The sequence below is a fragment of the Pogona vitticeps genome, chromosome 9, assembly GCF_051106095.1.
Source record: "Pogona vitticeps strain Pit_001003342236 chromosome 9, PviZW2.1, whole genome shotgun sequence".
Classification (NCBI taxonomy): Eukaryota; Metazoa; Chordata; class Lepidosauria; order Squamata; family Agamidae; genus Pogona; species Pogona vitticeps.
The window spans coordinates 14,020,972-14,045,000 of NC_135791.1; the positions used below are offsets into that span (position 1 = coordinate 14,020,972).

The 24,029-nt window shown below is 41.6% G+C and overlaps 1 long non-coding RNA gene across 2 annotated transcripts in view; it reads right to left on the reverse strand.

Annotated features, from left to right (window-relative positions):
• Window positions 1–5,694: 5,694 nt before the first annotated feature.
• The window catches only part of LOC140702022 (uncharacterized), a 32,526-nt gene continuing 14,191 nt past the window's right edge, over window positions 5,695–24,029 (reverse strand). Inside the window, exons 2-3 of one of the 2 annotated variants that reach the window (XR_012081068.2) lie at window positions 13,246–13,362; window positions 5,695–12,386 (exon numbers count right to left, since the gene is read on the reverse strand). This is a non-coding gene — a long non-coding RNA (uncharacterized LOC140702022). Of the gene's footprint in view, window positions 13,363–24,029 lie in introns of both variants that reach the window. The other variant, XR_013538462.1, reaches the window with a different exon arrangement.

Below are 24,029 nucleotides of genomic sequence, written 5' to 3' on the forward strand. Positions count from 1 at the left end.
GATTCACTGGAAAAAGTGGCATCAACTGTCGGTAGCTTGGCTCCCATTTGCTTCCATCAAAATTCTCTCTTCTGGCTTCAGGGTGTTGATTTATATAAATTTATGCCACATATAATGTGTATATGTATATGTCAATGAATGTTTATAATGTGTTTGCTAGAACTGGAATGCCGTATTAAGAAGGCTAAACAGCCCGAAAAAACTACAACAAATCATCAGATCCCAGCCGTGAAAGCTTTCAAGAATACAATATTACTTATGTTGTTTTATAGATGTTTATAATTAGTAAAAGTTATTTCATGTTTTAATCAAAACACAAGTGATTATTTATATATCACAATTGCTGGCACAAAACACACATATAGGAGAAGATACAAATTTTATTATCTATACAAATAGTGTTGTTTTTAATGTATTCTCAAAGGCTTTCACAGCCAGAATCTGATGGTTGTTGTAAGTTTTTCGGGCTGTTTGCTCATGTTCTGGAAGTTTTTCTTCTAATGTTTCACCAGTCTCTGTGGCCGGCATCTTCAGAGGACAGGAGTTAGAACTCTGTCTGTGTTCTGATGGAGTGTGTGGGATAGTTGAGTATTTGTAGTTGTGGGATCAGCTTTTTGTCCTTTTCATGGGGCTGGGTGATTATGGTGATCAGGGTGTTTTTTGTTATGGGTGTATTGTTGTGATAAGGGGGAGATGATCTGTCACTGTGACTGATGGGTGTTGTTAGCTAGTCTATTGTATGCAGTGAGCATGGGTCCTTGTGGCTGGTTAGAGTTGGTTTTTTTTTAATCTAAACATTTCCAGCTGCTATACACAAATTCTGCTAATTTATAGGTTACAATTTATTTATTCTAACCAAAAGCCAACACAGGGGACAGGAGGAAGTAGCCACCAGAAAAAGAAAAGAAGGGGAGAGAGAAAGAAATTGGGAATAATTTTGCAAATTGGCCTTATATCTCTAGTGGAGTAGGAAAAACAAAAACTCTGAATGTTTTTAAGGTGTGGGAAGAAGTCTTCCGAGAAATTTTGGCTTGCTATCCTGCTTCAGAGTTCGGCACCCTCCAAATTCTAAATTTGGTTACTGTAGTCAGAGGTGGGTAACATGCACCCTATAGGCTGCATGCTATCCCCTGGGGGCCCAAATGTGTCCCCTGGCATCTCTAGCGACGACAGGAGGGCCTGGTGTGCGCTGGTCCATGGGGTCACGAAGAGTCTGACATGACTAAATGACTGAACAACAACAAAAGCATCTCTGGCATCTTTCAATCCTCACATCCACCATTTTTATAACAGTTCAGAAAGTTCTCCTATACCCTTCAGGAGGCAGGGAAGGAAATTATGTCATGTTTTGAAGGTCCCCAAAACTCCTGGAGCCTATAAGGCACAATGAGGCATTTCCATTTTAAAAAAAATGCTTTTTTTTTCAAGGAAAAAGAAATCTAGAGCTGGAACCTCTAAGGTCCAGCAGTGGGTATGAATGGAACAATGCAGGTTCTCACACCGCAGAGGAAACACTCTGTCTCTGTTCCGGATACACAGAATGCAACGCCTTCTCTTTAAACTTTGTTGCCAACGTGAGGGAGGGCAGCATTGTGTCCAGCTCCAGTAAAAAGCTGAAACTAGCTATGTGTCATAACGCGTCATTTAATATCTCCAAAAGTTTACTTCCCCCGTGAAATAAAATTTCCCTTTTTTCACCTCGTTTTCTTGGCCTCTCAGGATTTCTTTGGACTATATTTTTGAGCTTGCCATTATGATTTGTGTTTTTATGAGATGCTAGAATTGGTTTTGTAGTCATAATATTGTCTTGACAGCATCCATCTTGATTTAAAGTCTGCTCGGTAGTAGGAAAGTTTTTCATGCTGTTTCAGAGAAGCTTCGCTCTCTGGTTATCTCGCTGCTAAGATGAGTAAAGAGCAGAAACTTTCGTAGTCAAAATAATTCTGCCACAAAATATGATAACAACTCTCAAGATCCCATGAGAAAGTTAGGTGGGACAACAAGACCCAGGAGGGGGTGTTCCTTATGAGGAATTCTGGGAAGAAGGAGGAGGTTGGTAAGAGAAGGGAAAAGATGGAGTTTGACTGAGAAAGGACAGACATGTGCTTTTTCCCAAAATGGACTATAACTTTTGAATGGAGTTTTTTTCAACATGGACTTTTAGATTACAACAAGAATCTAACCTTTCCTGATGGACTATGGACTATGGAGTCACAGGATATGTAAGAAAGACAACGCCTATGCATAATTCTAGTTTAGAATGTGTTTCTTGTTTTATTTTTATAGCTGGAGTAGTGGGGGTGATCTGTCAGCCTTGATATGAAAATGTTTCTAACTGAAATGATTTACTATAATCTGAATTCTTTTCTGAACCATATTTCTTAATAAAGCAGTAATGATTTGGAATTGCATGCATTGGTTTCTTGAACAGACTAACCTATCTAATTGGCCACGTGTATTTGCTAACACATATAGAGCCCAGATTAGCCTGAGTGTAAACTCATGGATTGTCTGTGTTTGTTGCTTTTTCTTAACCAAGGGGATGGACTTGAGGAAGGAGTGTTAGTCAGAGCCTGGCTGAGAATTTTGGGCTCATCTTAGCCTATAAGGACTGGCTAAACTTTGGAATCTCTCCTTCTCCAGCTTCCCCTTAATCTCCTTGGAGATGGGGGATTGCTTACAGCCATAACATTGCTAGGTGTTGCATTTGGTTTTTCTTTGTATTATACATACCATTATCACTCTGGAGCTTCCCAAGATGGCTCCACTTCCTGATCTGAAGAAGCCCCGTGGAAGAATTCACTTTATAATATCTTCCCCAGGAAGTTAATTGAAATGTAGGAAGGTCAGGAAGCTGCTGATTGCTGAAGAGACAATTGTACAATGAAAGACAAGATTATTAAAATGTATACATATCTCAGTCACTTAACAAATTAGGTTGATGCCATGTATACATGAATAAAAATCTGCCTTGTTATACGTCTCTCTTATGTCTGAGGAAATGGACTTGAAAGCTCACGTTAAAATATAACAGTCTTCAAGGTGCCACATTTTTGTTCTTTTTATTTGTTCTTTTGTTTTTGTTTCTCTTTTGCCTGTAATGTTTGGACAGACTAACATAGCTACCTCTTCTAAAACTATAACAAGTTAGAGAAGGCACAAATTCTGAATCTCACCTGCAGGGATTTCTCCTAAAATGTCTCCCCCTTTGAAATTCTTTTCAAAGCAAGTTTCTTTTTAAAGAGAAGTTCTTTGATGGGGAGGGGGGAGGAACTAGAACTCACTACCTCACCCAGTATTACCGCAGCACATAGTATGGGAGTTTGTGGTCTCACAAAAATACCTTTGCAAAGCTCTAGTGGAGAGCACTGCCCACCCTCCACTTCTTTCAAAGTACACAGAATTAGACAGTTTCTCATTTGAACCAACTAGCCATACTGACTGGTTTCTGCAGAACGAACGCCCACACATGAGACACAGAAAAGAAGTGCAAAAATTCAACCCAGGGTATTCAAAACCTTGAAAAGATGAGTGCAGGGAGAAACTCAAAGCAAACCTGGTGACAAACTGGAATCAGATGGTTTGATCTCTTCTGGGAGCCTCTGACTAAAGCTGCAAAAGAGCTTGTTTCAAACAGAATATGGTGCTGTGATCCACATGGGTTCCTAAAGGGAATTGCAGTAAATATTTATCAGCTGGAAAGAGACATGTAAGAGCCCTGTTGGAAGAGGGCTGTGAGGCAGAAACAGCAGGAATTCATGGCATTCCCATTTTCCTAGGAATGCTCCGATGCTTCCTATTCCATCAGCAATTATGCTGTCCCCTCTGCTGACATCACTGAGAATTTAGAGCTGTGCACAGGACTCTGATTCAAATTCAAAGTCAAAGCAACCTTTATTGGCATAAAAAAGTTACAAAAAATGATAAATAGACATAAGCATAATAGTTACACAGCTAGAGATGTAAGAAATGTAACAAAGAACACGACAAGAGATCCTTAGGACAATCTGGTTAATTTTTAGAAACCTGGGAGGAGAGAACCTTTTCAAGGAACTCAGCTACTAAAGTTGTTGTTTCTTGTGAGAAGTCATGGAGAAGGAAACCTGTCAGAAGCTGATTCAATATAGAAGCCAAGTAGCAACCTCAGAATGGATCCTGATTCAATCCAGATGATTTGTGCCCCATCTATTTCTGTCCTAGATTTTAGTCAGTCTGTAAACCTGCTGTTGACTTCCAATGGAAATCTGAGGGATTACAAGACTAGTACGGTAGATTTTTTGAGACGCCATTCTTTCTGAGCCCAATCACCAGCAAGATTACCAGTCTCCTAATCCCTTCCAGTTCCCCAAAAGCTTAGGTTGTAAATGGTTATAATGTTTCTTATATTCCTAGAGAGGGCGCCGTAGAGAATGGGAGAAAAGTTTTGATTGCAGCCTATTTATTCCTATAACCCCTTTACAGAAAAGATGCAATTAAGGAAGGTAAGATTCTGCCAGCACTCTTCTTCATTTTTAATTATAATTTCTACTATTTCATCAAAGAGTAATTAATTACATTGTCTTTAATCAATTGTTTTACAAATCCAAGAGCACGCAATATTTTCACAGGCATAGAGTAGGCAGCTGCTCTTTCCTTCTGCATGACTTAATGAAGGTAAATAGCTTTTGCTATAGAAAAAAAGTGGGAAGGATGTGAAGGCAGAAAATGATATCTGTGAAGCAAGAAAGAACATGGAGGACTGAAAGAATGGGGGTGGGGAGGGCAATAGTATATGAAGGACACACCTCTGCAGGATACAAAGGTCAGATGACAGCTAAAGTTGGAGCATAGCCAACCATTTGGCAATATCACTGATCTTAAGTTTGATTTTTGATGTTTCCTCATTTGTGGTTCCACTTTAAAAAAAAAACTACACCTAAAATGTATGCATTTAAAACAGACCACAGTCTACTGATTAGGATGTTACACCTGAAAAGGGGAAGAAAACCATCTTAGGTAGCTGCTTAGTCCTGTGCCTAAGTTGAAATCTTGAGCCAGCTACTGCTTCTTAGTCTAAGCTACCTCAGAGGGTTTAGTGTGGATAAATATGCAGTGGCATTGGGAAATCAAGTAAACCAGACGAATCTCCTGGAAGGAAGCTGATCCTTCAAACAACTGGGGATAGAATCTGATGGTCTCAGGAAGAGCCCTTTGGAAGACTGTAGATTCTGGCAGGTCTCCTAAGTAAGTGTGCATAGGATTTATTCCCAGATAACTGTGCATAGAAACGCAGGCTTTCTAATCTCCCCAGTTCAGCAGTTTTGGTGGGAGATCCTTACTACCTTTACAAAGATGTCCTATTTCCCTTTAAGAAATCCTCAGCATTGTCATTCTGGGAAAATCCAGTGCCAGGAGCCATCCTTTCTCTGGTGGCAGATAGCAGCTGCAATAGCAGAATAGTCACTCTAGGTGCCAAAATTTTAAATGTGTTTCTTATTTTGGGAATGGGGTTCAGAATCATGGACAGCTTGGATAAAGTTCAGATCAAAATCCAGGCCCCAAATGATGTCAGAGCCATCCTCCACTACCTGTTGTAGAATGACTATGCTCAATCCTATTTGTGGATAGAAAAATTGGGGGAACTATGGTGCTATGCCAAAAAGTAGCCCCTAATTTTCCAAAAAGTTTTTTTTTTCATGAAAGAAGCATCTGTTTTCCTGCCTGATTGTCAGGGCTCTTTAGAATGTCTTTTGGTAATATTTTTGAGCTTAATGTAACGTTGTGTGTTAGCTGAGTGTACTGAATTTCTTCTTCTCCTCCTTCTCCCTCTCCTTCTCCTCCTCCTTGTTATTTATCGTGTCATCATTTTGCAGCTTTCCTGGCTGCCCACACTTTTTGATATGAGGATGATTTATATTAATCTCCTTTCCTAGGACAGATCCTCTTGAGATTAAGCAGAGCATAATACTGCACCACAGAGTTCCATGTGAAGCATTGTGCAGGCTGCAGATTTCCCCATAGGAATGCATGGGACTTTCACTTGCGCAATGTACTGGATGCCTCCTCATGTAAGCTCAGAAGCTCTCAAACCACTCAGCTTGGTAAAAGGCATAATCAGGATTCTGCCACTGGGCTTTTGCTGAAAGCCAGAGGAACTGCTGGCTGCTACAGGGATGATCATTAACACATAATCCTCAGTCATCTCATGAGTTAGAGATGCATAAGAATCCTGACTGTCATCCCACAATAATTTTTTTAGTATATATTATTTATTTATTTGTGTGTTTCTTTATTGTTGACTTAGTGTACAATGTTTTTTTTTTCATTTGCAACAGTATCCTTTAAAAATGTTGGAAAAATTTCAGCACTTTTCTCGTTCCCTACGTTCATGAATGAGCACCAAGCTTCCAGTCAGTTGTACTTTGCAGAATGTTATTTCATACAAGGCAGCTCAAGAGATATATTTTGAATCCATTGCTCTTGTACTGTAAGGCATTTCTGCCTGTCTTGTAAATCTTGCACCCAGAGGACATTATTTCTTGTTGCTTTCAAATGGGTGGTCAAGCACTTGAAGAGAAAGTGAATATGGTGCTCAGTGACCAGACTAGAACCTTCAGCAGCAGTGTGTGTGTGTGTGTGTGTGTGTGTGTGTGTGTGTGTGTGTGTGTGTGTGTGTGTGTGTGTGTGTGTGTGTGCGTGTGTGTGTGCGTGCATGCACCCAACAGTGATAGGTGAGACATTAGTTTAAAATTTTACTTATTTGGGATGTCAAGAAGCTGAGATTTAGAAAATGTAAAAATGGGAGGAACCAAAACTGACACCTCCGTTTAGCCAAGTCCAGAGCTCTGAAGGCTTACCTCTTAGAGGTCTGGATTTACATACCTAAGCACCAGTCACTTTAACAGCAGTGAGTTGCTATAGCCCCCCCTTTTTTCTTTTAGAGAAACGGATGCATCATTTTTCACTGCAATACAGCAGTTAGGTACAATCTGACAAACACTCTCTCCAGGCTGAGAACAGCTCTACTTTGAATTTGGATTTTGTAAATGAGAGAATTTCAAATCAGTTAATTTCTTTAGAATACAGCAAAATGCACAAACAACTTCATATCTGAATGGAAATAAATTGAGGTTCCAAATTTTAAACTTCTCCAAGCTTTGGCTGAAGTCTGACAACCGCAGTTTAATCCAGAAGGAGAAATAGAATGGAAGTTATTGGCCACGGGACCACTGCCTCCCGCCTCCCAAGGTGTACATCTCAAGAAAGGAGAAACCAGCCATCTCTTCCTTTGACCAGAGGAGAGGCAGTGGTAATGACATCAATTTTCCCTTCCCTGCAAGCAGGAACACTTCACTTCTCTCTGGATTGCAGAAGCAGAAGAACGCTGTCTCAGGAACCTTTGACACCTGCATGCAACCCCTGAACCCAGTAGAAAAAACAAGAGGCCAGCCAAGTTACATGAACGGAATTTCTAAGCAACCTTCCTTCTTCATGAGGCCATCAACAGGTCTCCCCTTTAAAAGGGCACTTTGCATTATTAAACTTCTTTATGGTGTTACAGCACAAATATCTTCATGTCCTGCTAACACATCATTCCTGAAGGATATGAGAGGGAAACTATCAGTGCCACGTCTAAGATACGGCATGCAATTAAAGCCCCAAACAATGCAGCGCCATAAATCATTGGCACTATGACTGGTCAGTGTAGCAGAGCGTGGAGTAAAGATCTTAATTACAGTGAGACTGAACTAGAATTAGATTATTTATTGCATAATGGAGAGAGTGTGTGTGTGTGTGTGTCACTACAGAGCATCTCCTTGGATATTTCATTGTTTGGGAAAGGGGCCAAGGACACAAAGAGGTTACGGAAGTCTTTGGAGAACATTCATGCTCAGATGGGGTGGAAACCTGCTGGTTGCTTTATACGGGGCCAGAGGATTGTCTCCGTGATTTTAAAGCAAAAGCAACATCCTTTGAAGAATGCTGCCAGTCCTGCAGGTGGCCAAGCAGCTGGAGAGTTGCAGGGCTGACTGGGAGTCAGCAGGGCACCTTTGTTGCTTTGTCATGCTACAGAAGGTTTTTAAAACTTTCTCACTTGCTTGCTTTCTCTTACTGACAGTGCTTCTTTATTCCTTCAAATCTAACACGGTTGAACTCCTGTGAGAAACTGATAATTTTAAGGATGGAGGGGTTTATGAGTATTATAGGAAGAAAATAGATTTGCACGCTATTACCAGCTCCTGGAAAAGATTTTTTTTGACTACAACTCCCAGAATCCTCCTGGTGGGATGGCCGGTCTTTCCAAGCTGCTATGTTTGATCAATCGACATGCAAACAAAGCCTGTGCTTATCTCCCATGATAATGCCCCCCCCAAAACACAAAATCAAGCTTATCTGCAACATGCAGAGATAAGAAATCGTACACTAGGAGAAACAAACAAATGTAACTTATTAAGGGTGGCCCATTTCTAATGATATGCCAGTTGTAACATCTGCCTTGACCTTCATTTAACCCTTTGAAGCAAGCCCTTCAAATGCTATGGAAAGCGCTTGACTCATTTTATGATCTGAACTTTTCAAAATTAACAGCCTTCATCAGAAATAAAATGGAAAGTGCTGGAATTTTTTTTTTTTTTGAAGCAAATGAATGTGAGAGAAATTAAAACAAAAGCAGTGATTTACTCATCCAAGCAGAGACTTTGAGAACTCATCAAAGTGCAGATTTGAAGCCCTGAAGACAGTCATGATTTTGGTGCTAAAAAAGAATTGTCACCTCTTCTGAAAATATTCTGATCCAAAGGTTAAGCAGAGGTACCTGCCAGTTTCTAAAGTGGCACTCAGATCAAACTGAGGTTCTCTAAAGCAGGGGTCCCCAACCCCCGGTCCGCAGCCCATTGTCGGTCCATTGTCTTGGCAGGACCAAGCCGCGGAGACAGATCTCCCACCCCCCTGCATGCACACATACCCCACACATGGCCTGCCCATGTGCCCCGCCCCTTTGCCCCAAACAGGTGCCCCACCCCCACGAATGCCCTCCACCTCCCATGAGCATGCCCTGTGCCATCCATACATGTGTGAGCTCCCCCACCCCCTGCAAGCGCATCCTGCACCATCCATCCATGCATGTGAGTGCACCCCCCCGCAAGTAGACCCTGCACCATCAATGCATGTGCACAAGCGCACCCCACATACAGCACTGACCCTAACTGGTCTGTGGGTCAGAAAAGGTTGGGGACCACTGCTCTAAAGCACCAAACATTGCTTTGGGGGGGGGGTCTAAAACAAATTTTTAAAAGCACTCAATGAAAAAACAAAATGGTATAACAGAAAAACCATGAAGCCCCAAGTAGAAGGGACTGACAACTCAAGCCCCAGTGAAAAGCCCAAGCTCTCCTGGGAAGCCAAATCACAGAGCCTCTAGGAGGAAATTCCCCATCTTTGTGATTGGTAGCCACATTTCATAGTGGGGCAAGTGTGCATTGGCATTTTTTTTCCATTTCAGATAGCTACAGATCTCAATCCAATTGACTGAGTATATGTGCAATTTGTGTCATCATGCAGGATTTACAAGGGATGGGTCACGCTAGTATTAGCATTAGGACCCTTTATTCAATTTTGAATTTTATTTTGAAAAAAAATAAAATATCTGGTACTTTTCACTGTGCATTCCTGTGTTCCAGGCAGGACAATAGCAAATGTGGCGCATAAGGCAGCAATCAAGTACTCCACCCACTGGGACAGCAAAACTACTAATTTGGTGTGCTTCTTTCCTCTTCAATAAATGTTTTTGCTGATTAAACTGAGTAAATGTGAGTAAATTGCACACATCCCAGTAGGGTGGAGAAAAAGAAGGGGAAAAACTAATGGAAAAAACCTCTGTACACTGTGCCAAGTAATATCTGATTTCCACAGCCCTCCACTTCATGTCAGTATCTTTTAATAGTATCCTTTTTGTCACTATTTGAACAAATATAAACACATATAAATATTTTGAAATATTCAGACACAAATTAAATTGGAAAGACTGAAAATCACCTCAAAGCGAATCCATTGCAACTTTTAAGACAAACAATTTGAATCAAATTGAAGCAGATGATATTCAAAAACCTCTAAAATATTTTTCCCCAACAGTTCTTTGAAGGATGTTCATGTAAGAAGATACTTCAGCTTCCTAAAACATGTATGCCAGGGGCTATAGTTTAGTAGCCATAAAACCTATGCCCCAAACCACCCCAGAAAATTTTCCTCCATTCTTTTCCTGTCCCCTTGCCTCTTCTCTATAGGAACAATCCTCTGGGAAAACTTGTGAAGCCTACAAGGCATGACAATCTAGCCATGTCTTGCATCTGCTTGTCAGAGAGGTGACTGTGATGGCAGGGGTGAGGTGGGCCATGACAGCTTCAAATGAAGGCTAAAGAAAACTGAAAAAGCAGTTTGCTAATTTGCTTCTCACCAAGCGGTCTCAACTGCTGACAGGCAGCTCTGATGTCCAGGTGTCTCCTAATTGGCATGTTGCCATGCTGCACCATGTAGCGTCCAGGCTAACAGTTGGTTACAGCTTTTCAGTAATGTAAAGGTCACGGAAAGAGAGCAACAACCAAAATAAAAAGTGTCAAGGTCTTGTGGTAAGTACTTATTGTGAGACGGAGAGGAGAGGACACGATACAGATTCATCAACTCTTTAGTGTCCTGTCAGGCAGTCACTGGACAGGATAAGTCTCAGCCAGGAGCTGAGCAGCCTTGCTTGATGCTCTCTTTTCCTCTCCCCTGATTTGTGTTGGCAAAGGCAGGCAGCAAGAGACCCTTAGTGGTTGTCACGGCAACAGCATATCACCAAGCCATGTAGTAAAAGGCTGTGATCTCTATAGCCATCTAGACTTCTGTGGGGGCATCCAGGGCATTCAACGACATTCCCCCTCCTCATGTATGCATTCTACTGCACACAGGTAAACTCCTAGCTGTGCCAGTCTAGGACACTTTGGTGTCTGAAGGTGAAGACTAAGATGGTGCCCTCTCCATAGTTCACAGACAGAAACTAACAGGGTTAAACATTTTCTTCTTCTAAGGGCAATGCAATCATGTTATCCCCTTTGCCCGAGGCGAAGAAGATGTGTGGCTCTTTGGTTGGTCATGGGAAACTGCCAGCAAGTAGTTATGCTGGTCTCCAGCATCGGCTGCCTGAGGCTGTCACCTCTCACTCTGCCTGCCTCACAGTAGGAATATCTCAGCTCATATGCATACAAATACTGTAGTTTTCCACGTATAAGATGACCTGATGTATAAGACGACCTCCACTTTTCCAACCCCAAATAAGAAAATTTGATTGTGGCTTTCCCCTCCACTTAAGCCCCACGAAAGCAGGATCAAAGGGCTGTAGAATTGGAGGGGGAAAGCAGCAATGAAAGGGCTGCAGGATCACACCCCTTTCATCCTGCAGTTCGTTCATGCCTGCTTTAACCCAGTGCTTCATAAGCCCCCTTTCTCTCCTTACTTCCATGTATAAGACGACCCTCAATTTTTAGTCCAAAGATTTTAGTTAAAAGTATTATCTTATACACGGAAAAATATGGTATATCTCCTGCCCAGGTTTTGTACATCTCTATGAAAATGGGGCTCCTTTACCTCAGTGGGTAGGAGGGCATGGCAAGAAATGACACTAGGCCACTTGCAGATATAATGAAAGGAAAGATTTATTTAAGTTCAACACAGAGAACAGAGAGAGAAAAAACGTCTTTTGCTAATTCAGAAAGAATGAAACATTTTCAAATAGAAAACCAGCAACATTTCATGAAGAAATTAATAACAGTCACAGAATCAAACCTGTTGTTCCATACAGGAATTTTCCCACACAAAGCAAACTATGATTGCGTTTTTACTAATGCTGATTGTATTAACAATCCTGAGCAAACTAAATTAACTCTTTAAAGGAAATCTGTGGCATACAAAATCAAGGTCTATGAAATCAGCAATGACTTGAGGTGTTATTTAGCACCACCTAAACTTGCTCCAGCCCTGACTCTTAGGAGGCCTATGAATTAAAATATTATATCTGCCCAATCCAATTTAGAGCTGTGAAGAGTTTGGCCCCATAGGTTCAGATAGGCACGTTCAGCAGACCCTCCTCCTAGATGGGGGCCCTTGGAGCGGCTCAGCATGGAGGTTAGTTAGAAGAAGGATGAGTTAGTGAGTGGGAAAGTCTTCTCTCTTTTCAAGGGAAGGGGATAAGGAACCAAGATTTTAGAGGAAAGGGGGGGGGGGAGAAACCCTCTTCTCTCCAGGTTCAATGGCTTTTTGTTCCATAGACTCTTCTAAAGTTTCCTGCATTCTGATTGATTTCTTTACCTTCTTTCCCAGTTGCTAACCACAAAATGGTTCTTCATTGGTGAATAACATGATGGGGTCAAAACCTGTGGAAACAATTCTCTGTTGGTTTCAGGGGGTAACATAACCCTAACAACCATATTTCTGTATAAGGAACATCCTAGGCTCATGGGGTAACACCTTTCCAGGGGTCTATGCATCGTGTATCTATCTCCATACTGGCCCTTGGTTTTCGTCTCAAAGAACCAATGTCAGCACCATGATGCTGTCCCCAGCAACCCATTTTCCAGGTAGCTAACATTTCCTGCCCTGTATGAGAGCGGGCCTGTATCTGAGCCAACTTCTTGTCCCTTCTTCCACCTTGAGCCCCCTCTTCCTGGTGTATAGATGTCTTCAGGATAGGACCAGAGTAACACTCTATAGCCCTGTTTGAGTCATCCTCTAATCTAGCTTTCATCAAGCCCCCCCCTCCACCAACAGTTTATCCTCTTACACTGATTAGAAAATGACTAAAAAAGGACACACACACAAAGCCAGCATAGGCAGTGGGGGTTGTGGACTAGATAAAATAACCTTCCCAAACTCTTATTCAAATGCTCTGCCTTTTCTTCACTGCTTTATTTGAAAATGTTGTAAGTGATGTAATTTGCACAGAAAAACCAAACTGGTCAATTGCTTATGTGTTTTGTTTCAGAATTAAACCTGTATACCTTTAAAAAGTGAAAGGATATTGCATTTGTTTGTCCATCAATTGTTCAGCTTTTCTTTCTGACTGGAGTATTTTGTTGTCAGTGCTGTTACTGCCACTGCCACTACTACTACCACTATTATTACTACTGCTGCTGCTTGTTATAGGCACCAATGACAACAGTTAAAGTCCATCAGTTGGAAGTTGGGGCATGAGGAAGCTCAGCAGATACCACCCTCTCCCTGTCTCTTGCAAACCTGGAGTCATCAAAGACATGTCATGAGGCCATCATCAGGACGACAATTTGTTCCAGGACTGCTTTCTTTCATGACAGGAAGGGACTGGAAGCTGTTAAGATGTTCTGTATTCACTCTCTGGAGGAAAAGAAAAGATAGGATCTGGTCACATTTCTGCAAGTTAAAACTAGGTGTTGAATTTGGACAGAAAACTAGAGAATGCTTTTCTAATATCTTCCCCAAACACTGATCATCAGATACCTCAGATCTTAAAGCTGTCTTTGAATGGCTTTTCAATATTTTCTAGTATCTTTACCCTCTTTTGAGGGAATGAAAATGGGAAATCAGCTCTTCTGAATTTCACTGGGGGAGGGGATTTCCAATTTTCCAATATTTGTCAGAGGTAGGGTAGTACACAGTAGTACTGTGTGTATCGCAGCTTTATTCATTGTAAGGCAGTCAAGGGTGCTGTGTTTCTTCTTATTTCTCTTTTTCCTATATGTCTTGATTGCCCTACTGCTTTTTCAACTGTCCACACTTCTTGATCTGAAAAAGCTCAGAGGGAAGAGTTACTGCATTGAATCTACACCTGGCCTTTACTTAAAATGTGGGAAGCCAGGGAGGTTGCTTGATGTAAGAGATAATAGGACAATTAAAGACAGAACATTCACACACACTCCTCAGCAGCTCCATAATTAAAATAAATACAGGGATCTTGAAACTCATCCTTCTGTATTACTCCTATTTTATTTTTTCAGTCAACTTTCTTTTTCAAAGGATTTTCTCTTCTATCAAATTAAATGAGAGCAACAAGGGAGAATGAGAGAAATGTTTGGCATAATTCTTTGACAGAGCAAGTGGGCTATGTATGAAGCTATGATTCTGGTGAATACTTTGAGAAGGAGAAAGGAACCAAGGTGGAGGAACACTGCATTAAATTCACAGCAAAAACTAGCAGGGATCACTGGGGATTTTGGAACAAGTACTCCCCAAAAGGGATTGTGCTAAACACTACAACTATGAAAGTGTGAGGCATGAATGTATGCCGCTATATATGCCGTGACCATTTGTCTCTCATGGTGGTCAAAAACATGCCATAAAGTTTGGAGATGAGGACTTTGACTTTGGTTTCTCTAGTTCATGCGGTCCAATGAGAATATTTTCCAACATGCCACTTCTGGTACAATGGCATTTATTTATTTATTTATTATGCAGAAGACAGGAGGCCAACCTCCATACTCTGCCAGCTTGGAGAAACCTCAGCCAAGGGATGCCAAGACACGGTTCATCAAGTTGCCATGGAAACTGACATCTTATGACGAAGGAGCGGGCGTATGCAGATTCATGCCACATGAATCATCTGCACTCTGCTTGACAGGGAAAAGGCAATGCACAGAGATGTACAAAGTGTGCAGCGCTTAGGTGTGCCTATCCATTCAGAAATCTGTGCAGGTCTGGATAAGAGAAGGAGCATGAGAGAGGGAGCAAGGCAGAATATAGAAAAGGAAGAGGAAAACGGGCAGTCCCATGGTCAAAGTGACTAACTCTAACACCCACATTTCCTGGCATTCAGAAACAGGGGATTGGCCTTTCACATTCTGACTCCCACTTACGCACCTTTCAAACAGGCCCTCAACAATACATGAATGACCCACTTGCAGTATGTTACCCCTTTAAGAGGAAGTTCAAGAAGACATCTGTGCGAAGGACTGGGATTTTTTTTTCTACTGGATTTGCCTATCATGAGGAAAGTAGCCTTCCTGCATTTCTCGTGATTACTGTCAGATGAAAGGCATTTTGCCTTGAGAATTCACACATTTGCACATTCACATGGAAGGCTGTGCACATTTTAAAATGTGAATTCCTAAAATGTGTATTTTGAGATACACGGTGTGGTATAGTGGACAGAGTGACAGGCTAGGACTCTGGAGGCCAGGATTGAATTCCTACTCAGCCATGGAAGCTCACTAGGGGAGTGAAACCAGTAAATCCATTCCTTGAATCACTTGCCTTGAAAACCCTACTAGGGTTGCTATAAGTGAATTCTGACTTGATGGCACACAACAACAACACGTGCATTTTAATCAGCGGAGGAAACACTTAAGTAAATGTACACATTAGGAAAAATAGATAAAGTAGATGTACATGAATGTTCATGCATGGAGTGAGGAGATCTGCACAAAGTCTTTCTACCTAATATGAGGAAGTACATGAAGAAAATGTAAGCGAGATTTGGATAAAGGCGACAAACTTAAGAGTGAGAGATTTTCATATTCTTACTTGGCGCCAGCGGGTCATGGTAGAGTTCACTTCTAGGACAGAAGCTAGAACTCACAGTTGGGGCCTGCATGACCTCCTCAGAGGCCAATCCAATCCTGAGCCTATTCAATTCAAAGGTTATGAGCTAAGTCACACAACTGAATGACATCAATTCCAGTCCTGACTTTTTTTTTCAAAAAAAGGTAAGTGATACATCACTAAATTGAGTGTCTTCCAGCTTTGCCCCTGGCATGCTAACCATCCTCTGTATCCTGGTGCACTTGCTCTGTGAGTGCAGAGCAACTGCAGAGCATCTTCTGTGTCCTGGCATGCTCACTCTACAGGAACAGAGCAGGTGCAGAGTAACCTCCCTTTCCTAGACTAAACACGAAAGGGTGGGATGATAAATCTTCATTAAAAACCTTGCTGCCTTAGGAAAGACATTTCCATTTTTTTAAAAAGGAACAGCAACACAAAGAAACTACCATCTGATCTTAAATCTCTAAGATTTTAGAAGGTTCAGAAGGTTAACAACTGACAACAAAATGTAAGTAGTAAAAGCAGAGATAAAACCCAAAATCAAGGACTGAATGCTCACTGGAACTGGGAGGTTTTAGTGTGGCATCTGAGAAATACTGATGAGGAAGCCAGCTGGCTGTAGAAGAATTTTCTACAAAGGAAACTGTAGAAGCACTACGGGCTTTTTCAATTCTTGCACAAGTGCAGTGGTGGGCAGTGTTGTAGATAAGCATACAGTATATATAATATGTAGTTGTGTGTTCTAATAATATCCACATTTATACTGGTGAGTTGTATGTATGCTGCCGCCTGTGCAACTTTGGTGCACCACCCCAGAACACCACCTGAAAGACTGCCTGGTAAACTGCTTCTGAGTATTTTATACCTAGAAAACCCCGGGAGCATTGCCATAACTCAAAATCATATAGAGGGTTCAAAATTATTCTTATATGACAGGATGACACTAACTCATAGGTGATACCAAGTAGTCATTTGCCCTCATGAAGAAGTTGCAATAGCCCTACTCTTTCCCTGGCAAATGCCTGAACAGCACCTGTCCTATTCAACTTGAAAATCTCATTTCATTCTGACACTACTGGACATTTGACTGCCTGCCTCTAAAGACTGAGAAGCACCCTAGAAGACTCATTTCCAGTTTTCTTGTGCACAAATGATGCAAGCCACACAGGAACATGTACCCCATTAGTCTGCTGGTGGTTTTTTTTTTCATCTGTGCAGTTGAACTTTGCTATTAATATGGAAATGTAATTAACTAATTGATTAACTGACATCCTCATCAACTTTTAAATAGGTGACATTTTAGGTTCTTGCAAATACATATGTGCAAATCTTTTTCTCTTACAGTACAATTGGTGTGTGTTTACTCAGAAGTAAGTCCCAGTGAATTCAATGGGATAATATTTGAAGGATAACATATTTTATAGTAGAATCTCTTCCACATAATGAACTGAAATTTTGTGAGACTGACTCCCCTAGAAGTGTATATAGGATTACACTTACGTCACCACAAGAGATGACAGGTCACGATCCTTCACACACACACACACACACAACTTCGCTGCCACCAACCACACATAAACCTGACACTTCAGACTTAGTATGGATTTCAAAATAAAAATGATGATTTATTGAATACAAAAATAAAATGGAAATCACTGAGTAAAAGAATCACTTGTCACACTATATTTCTCAGACCTTAACCCTGCACAGTTCTTTGTTACTTAACACTCAATTACTCAATTACCTAACCTATATCTAACCCTGTCTACAGATCTTCTTTCAAGCCCTCTCTCAACCCTCTCTCTATCTCTCTCACTCCAACACTTTTCCCCTCTTTGCACTCCCCCCTTATATACAAAAACTCCACCCCTTTAAGACCCACCGCCTGCCCTGCCATAGGCTAGGAAACTCCAGCCTTAGCCAAGACAGGCAGGTGACGTCATGGCACACGTCACATACCTTCCCCCTTTAATAAGTTGTTTTGTGGGGGAAAGCTAAGGTGCTTTTTCCCCAAAACAACTGCAACCAACATCAAGCATTACATTTATCAACACAGTTTAATATAACTACAGTATTCAAATATACTTACACTTCCGCCATACAGGTATATAAAAACATGCAATGCATAACATTTATCATAACACAACACATAACTGTCCAAGCATTTTACATTACCATATACCATGTACAGAGTCCATAAGTTCTTCAGATGTCGTCTTCCGGTCTTCTGGATAAGGCGTCAGCCACACAGTTTATAGTCCCTCTGACCACCTTAACCTCGAAATCATAGTCCTGCAAAAGAAGCGCCCACCTCATCAGTTTACTGTTCTGTGATTTCATAGTCCGCAACCACGACAGAGGTGAGTGATCAGTGCACAAGGTAAAATGTCGACCCCAGACGTAAGCCTTTAACTTCCGGATCGCGAAGATGATCGCCAAACACTCTTTCTCGATGGTAGAAAGACTCTTCTCCCTGGGAAGCAACTTCTTGCTCAGGTACGCCACCGGATGTTGGTCTCCGCTGTCATCCTGTTGGCACAGTACCGCTCCCACACCGGCATTAGACGCATCCGTGTAGATGATGAACTCTCTGCTGAAGTCAGGAGCATGCAGCACTGGATGGTTGGTTAGAGCATCTTTCAGCTGTCCAAACGCCATCTCGCACTTTTCCGACCAGGAAACGCTGTTGCTGCTCTGCTTCTTTGTCAGGTCTGATAAAGGTGCAGCAATCTCACTGAAACCGGGTATAAACTTTCTGTAATACCCTGCCAGACCTAAAAAGGACCTCACTTTCTTTTTAGTGGTAGGTCTGGGCCAATTCAGGATTGCTTCTACCTTGGCCTCTAAAGGTTTGATTAGGCCTCCTCCCACTATGTGACCTAGGTACTTCATCTCTGAGTTACCTAGCTGACACTTACTAGCTTTAACGGTTAAGCCAGCATCTTTCAATCTTTGTAGCACTAATTCTAGATGATGTAGGTGATCTTGCCAGGTGTTGCTAAAGACCCCTATGTCATCGATATAAGCTACCGTGAAGTCACTGAGCCCTTTCAGAGTATGGTCCATGAGCCTTTGAAATGTTGCTGGTGAATTTCTCAGGCCACAACTGAGGACCTGAAACTCAAACAGACCAAATGGACTGCAAAATGCGGTTTTCTCTTGGGCCCTAGGATCACTTCTTCCTTGCCAACACTCTTTGGTTAGACCTAAAAAGGATATGACTCTGCAACCTCCAATCGTCTCACTTAGGTCATCAAGCCTAGGCATAGGATAAGCATCAGGTTTAGTTACTGAATATAGCTTGCTGTAGTACACACAGAACCTGACACTGCCATCCAGCTTGTCTACTAAAACTACAGGGGCTAACCAAGCGCTAGATGAGTGTACAATAATTTGATCGTTCAGCATTTCGTCTAGCTCTTTGCGAATATTGTCAAAGTAATAACCTGTTACTCTATATGGTGTTACAGACTGAGAAGCATTCCCTGTGTCAGTCCTGGGTAGCACTCCCTTGTCAACACCAGGTTTGATTGAGAACACTTCTTGAGGTTTTGTAACCAGCGTTCTACCACTATTCTGCTGTTCTCTGGATAGAGTAGGGCTGATCTGCACCTCTTGTGGATTTAACTTTTGTGGGCCCCTCCCTTCCCCGAAGGGCAACCCATGTTCCTCCTTATCAGCCGCTTTTATTGCAAACTGCACATGGTTGGTCTCTCTGTAATAAGGCTTCAGGGCATTGATGTGAACGACCCCCCTGCCTAACCTTTTCATAAGTTTGGATGTATGAGAGGTTCCTAAATCTGTGATTATCTCAGAAGGAAAACCCATCCTACTCATGTAAATTACTAAGGCTTCTGCTACAGTCTGGGTCTCTATATTACGTACTGGGATCGCTTCCGGATATCTCGTTGCATGGTCTACTATAGTTAAAATAAATCTGTTCCCCCGCTTAGTGGCGTTGGGCAATGGACCTATGATATCCACCCCTAGACGTGTAAAAGGAGTTGAAATCACTGGTAATGGGCATAGCCTTGCTCTAGTTTTATCACAGTTAGAGCCCTGTCTCTGACAAATATGGCATCTTTGACAGAAACTCTTAATATGTTTACCCATATCAGGCCAGTAAAAGTTTTGGGCTATTCTTTGTTTGGTCTTGTTTATCCCCATATGAGCTGAGAAAATGTCTGCATGTCCCTTTTCCAGAATCATAGGGCGATATTTCTCAGGCACCACCAACTGTCTCTTAACTTCAGCCCCCCCTTTTGAAATATTATTCAGTTTTTCCTTATAAAGTAAACCACCCTTAATAATAAAACGTTCAGGGCACTCAGGTGATAAATCTTTATCAGTCACCTTTCCAAAACAGTCTTTTAAGGTGGGGTCTGCTGTTTGTTCCTTGACAAAGAGGCTTTTCTGAGGTATTTCAATTGAGAATGCCTCAGGTTGTGGTACAAATTTCTCTGGCTCTTGAGAGTCAGTCTCATTACTGGCTTCACTTTGTACTGATTGTGAACGTGTTACCACCAGGGCACTCTTGACATGCTTTGTTAAGTCATTACCAATAAGAAAAGGGGTAGGAATCTCAGAAGACACCCCCACTCTCCACAATCCCTTCCAACCTTGATATTCAATTTTCAAATCAGCTACAGGTAATGAAACTAGTTCTGACCCAATCCCTTTCACAGATAGAGTCTGGTCAGCAATCATACAACTTTGTGGTACTATGTCTGAGTGGCAAATAGAAATTTGAGAACAAGTGTCTCTCAAAGCAGTATAGTCATTTTCAAAAACTTTTATCCTGTCCCCAGCAGATTCCAATAACGCACAATTAGTCTCTATGTAATAACAGTGGACAACTTCAGCGAGAGGCAGCTCCTTCAATGTATCCAATTCAGAGCTCCTAACTGCCTCTGCCTGGGTTTCCATGGTAACAGAACTTTCAATAGAAGAAGCTTGAGGTTTACTCTGAACACAAAATACAGCCTTTGCTTCTTTTACATTAACTTTCTGAGGTGGAATTTCTTTATTTTGCCTTGTATTAAAACATTGTGCAGCAATGTGGCCTTTCTTTTTGCAAATGAAGCAGATTCTCTCCCCCCATGAGCTTTTCCCATCAAGTCTTTCAAGTTTCTCTTTTCCCTCCAAAACTTGTTTACTGTGCTGGCCCTGTTCTGAGGGCTTTTCACTAAAATGGCCGCCTACTTTAGTCTGTCTCTGTGCTTGTTCCTTAGAGAACTTTGAGTCCCATGTTTTCCTCACACCTCTCCCCTCATAACAACTAGGACCCCTTATTTGAGAAATAAAATCAGCTATTTGAGCAGCGTTTCTAACGTCAGTCGGTTTCCGTTCTTGAACTAAAAATTTAAGTTCCCCATGGAGTAAGGAATAAAACTGCTCCAGGCCCACAACATTTTTCAATTCCTGAAAAGTTTTTACATTCTCCTGTTCAAGCCACCGATCTAAACACTTTTCTAAGTTAAAACCAAGTTGGGTATAAGATTCATCTGATCTTTTAGTAAGTTTTCTGAACTTCTGCCTAAGATGTTCTGAATTAATGCCAAATCGATTGAAAACCATTTTTTTGAACTCTGAATAATCTTTACTGAGCTCAACTGGCATATCAGCATACACATCAGCCATTTTTCCACTCAGGAGAGACCTCAAAATTATCATTTTCTCTGTTTCCCTCACAGAAAAATCAGCACAACTTCGTTCAAAGATTTTAAGGAAGTTTTCAGGACAATCCCCCTGTTTATATGTAGGAAATTTCTTCAAATCTGATTTTGATAACTGGCTTGGTTCAGTACCAGAATCTCTGTTGTTGTTGTTGTTTTGGTTCAGTAATTCCAATTTCCTAAGTTCAAAAGCCACACGCTCCTTTTCCAGAGCAATTTTCTCCCTTTCTATTCTTTCCTCTTTTTCTAGGGCAATCCTTTCCCTTTCTATTCTTTCCTCCTTTTCTAGTTTTTTCATTTGAAATTCATGTGCCTGGGCTAACTGGATTTTCCTCAGTTCTGATAACTGTTCACCATTAGCTTCTTCCTGCACTGAGGCAACTCTTCCTTCACCATTTGACTCATCCCCAGACCAGTCTGACATTGCTTGGTCTCTTTGTTCACTCACTTCTGCCATTTGACTGCGTGTGAGAGGCATTTTACTAACTCAAAAAGCTCCTGTCAATTTCCACGCCTCTGTTTAAAAATACTTTTCTTCTTGCTGTGTTTTAGGTCTGACACTCTTTAACAGGGTATACCAACAGATATGGCTAGGCTTGTTACTATAATCTCTAATGGCTTCTGCCCCTTCACCGGGCCTCTTGCCAGATTTAGAGCTACTTTAATTTTCTGCCCTTGGCTCTACTTCCAAATCCACCACAGCTTCACCTTCTCTCAGGTTCTGTAGTTCACTAGAGAAATCCCAAATCTTCGCTGCCCTTGGTCTGTCTGTCCCTTCCGAGTTCTCCCAACTCTGGACTCTCAGACCAAGTCACAACAGCCTCCTACTTTGGGTCAATCTCCCTCACAAAATGGACCTTCTAGAGCTCATGAGTCAGTTCCCTCACTCTGAAGTTTAGGTGCCTCTCTACTAGATCTGCTCCCCCCTGGAGACAAATCCTAGAGAGTTACCCACACCCCACTTCAGGTGCACCTAACTGAAATCCTTTTGCTCTGGTCACACTAGCCAAGGCTTTTCTGGGCAACTGGGCAACTGGACAACTCGTATCCCACACGCTGGCACCAGTTTTGTCGCGACTGCCACCTCCTCCTACGTCACCACAAGAGATGACAGGTCACGATCCTTCACACACACACACACAACTTCGCTGCCACCAACCACACATAAACCTGACACTTCAGACTTAGTATGGATTTCAAAATAAAAATGATGATTTATTGAATACAAAAATAAAATGGAAATCACTGAGTAAAAGAATCACTTGTCACACTATATTTCTCAGACCTTAACCCTGCACAGTTCTTTGTTACTTAACACTCAATTACTCAATTACCTAACCTATATCTAACCCTGTCTACAGATCTTCTTTCAAGCCCTCTCTCAACCCTCTCTCTATCTCTCTCACTCCAACACTTTTCCCCTCTTTGCACTCCCCCCTTATATACAAAAACTCCACCCCTTTAAGACCCACCTCCTGCCCTGCCATAGGCTAGGAAACTCCAGCCTTAGCCAAGACAGGCAGGTGACGTCATGGCACACGTCACAGTGACATTTTAGGTTCTTGCAAATACATATGTGCAAATCTTTTTCTCTTACAGTACAATTGGTGTGTGTTTACTCAGAAGTAAGTCCCAGTGAATTCAATGGGATAATATTTGAAGGATAACATATTTTATAGTAGAATCTCTTCCACATAATGAACTGAAATTTTGTGAGACTGACTCCCCTAGAAGTGTATATAGGATTACAGGTATGGCTATTTTAAGATGAGACAATGCCAGCTATGTTAACTAATCTGCAGGAAGGTTGTGCATTTGTGAGAAGCTCTCATCTGGCCTCAGTGATCTACTCTTGAACAACTTGGTTATTTTAATTGTTTATAACATCAGTGCTGTATGTAACAGCACTCCCCCCTTATATACAAAAACTCCACCCCTTTAAGACCCACCTCCTGCCCTGCCATAGGCTAGGAAACTCCAGCCTTAGCCAAGACAGGCAGGTGACGTCATGGCACACGTCACAGTGACATTTTAGGTTCTTGCAAATACATATGTGCAAATCTTTTTCTCTTACAGTACAATTGGTGTGTGTTTACTCAGAAGTAAGTCCCAGTGAATTCAATGGGATAATATTTGAAGGATAACATATTTTATAGTAGAATCTCTTCCACATAATGAACTGAAATTTTGTGAGACTGACTCCCCTAGAAGTGTATATAGGATTACAGGTATGGCTATTTTAAGATGAGACAATGCCAGCTATGTTAACTAATCTGCAGGAAGGTTGTGCATTTGTGAGAAGCTCTCATCTGGCCTCAGTGATCTACTCTTGAACAACTTGGTTATTTTAATTGTTTATAATATTGTTTATGAAACCTCCATGGAGGAATGAATACCAGATTCAGAGACACAACGCAAAACAGTTGCAGGTCACTAGCTGTTTCTAAAGACAGGACATACCAAACCGAGTGCTAGCCCAGTATCCAATCTGAAGGTTGAAATATGCACCACCATCACCATAAAATTCAGATTTAGAGTGGCATCAGTGCACATTTCCAGCCATTTCAAAGAAGTGAAAAGTGATGGCATTACAAGTCTGAATTCAGACTGCACATCAAGGTCAATGCTTCCACAGAAAATGTGCAGCTAAAATGATCAAATGGTAAAAGCAATTCCTCTCTGAGGAAACGTTGCGCTGTTTGGGATTGTGTAGCTTTAAAGACAAGAATGCGGGCATGACAGAAGTGTATAAAATTATTCATGATGCAGAAAAAGTGGAGAGAGAGGGCTTATCCCAGGTAATGCCAAAACCTGGGATCATCTGAGGAGACT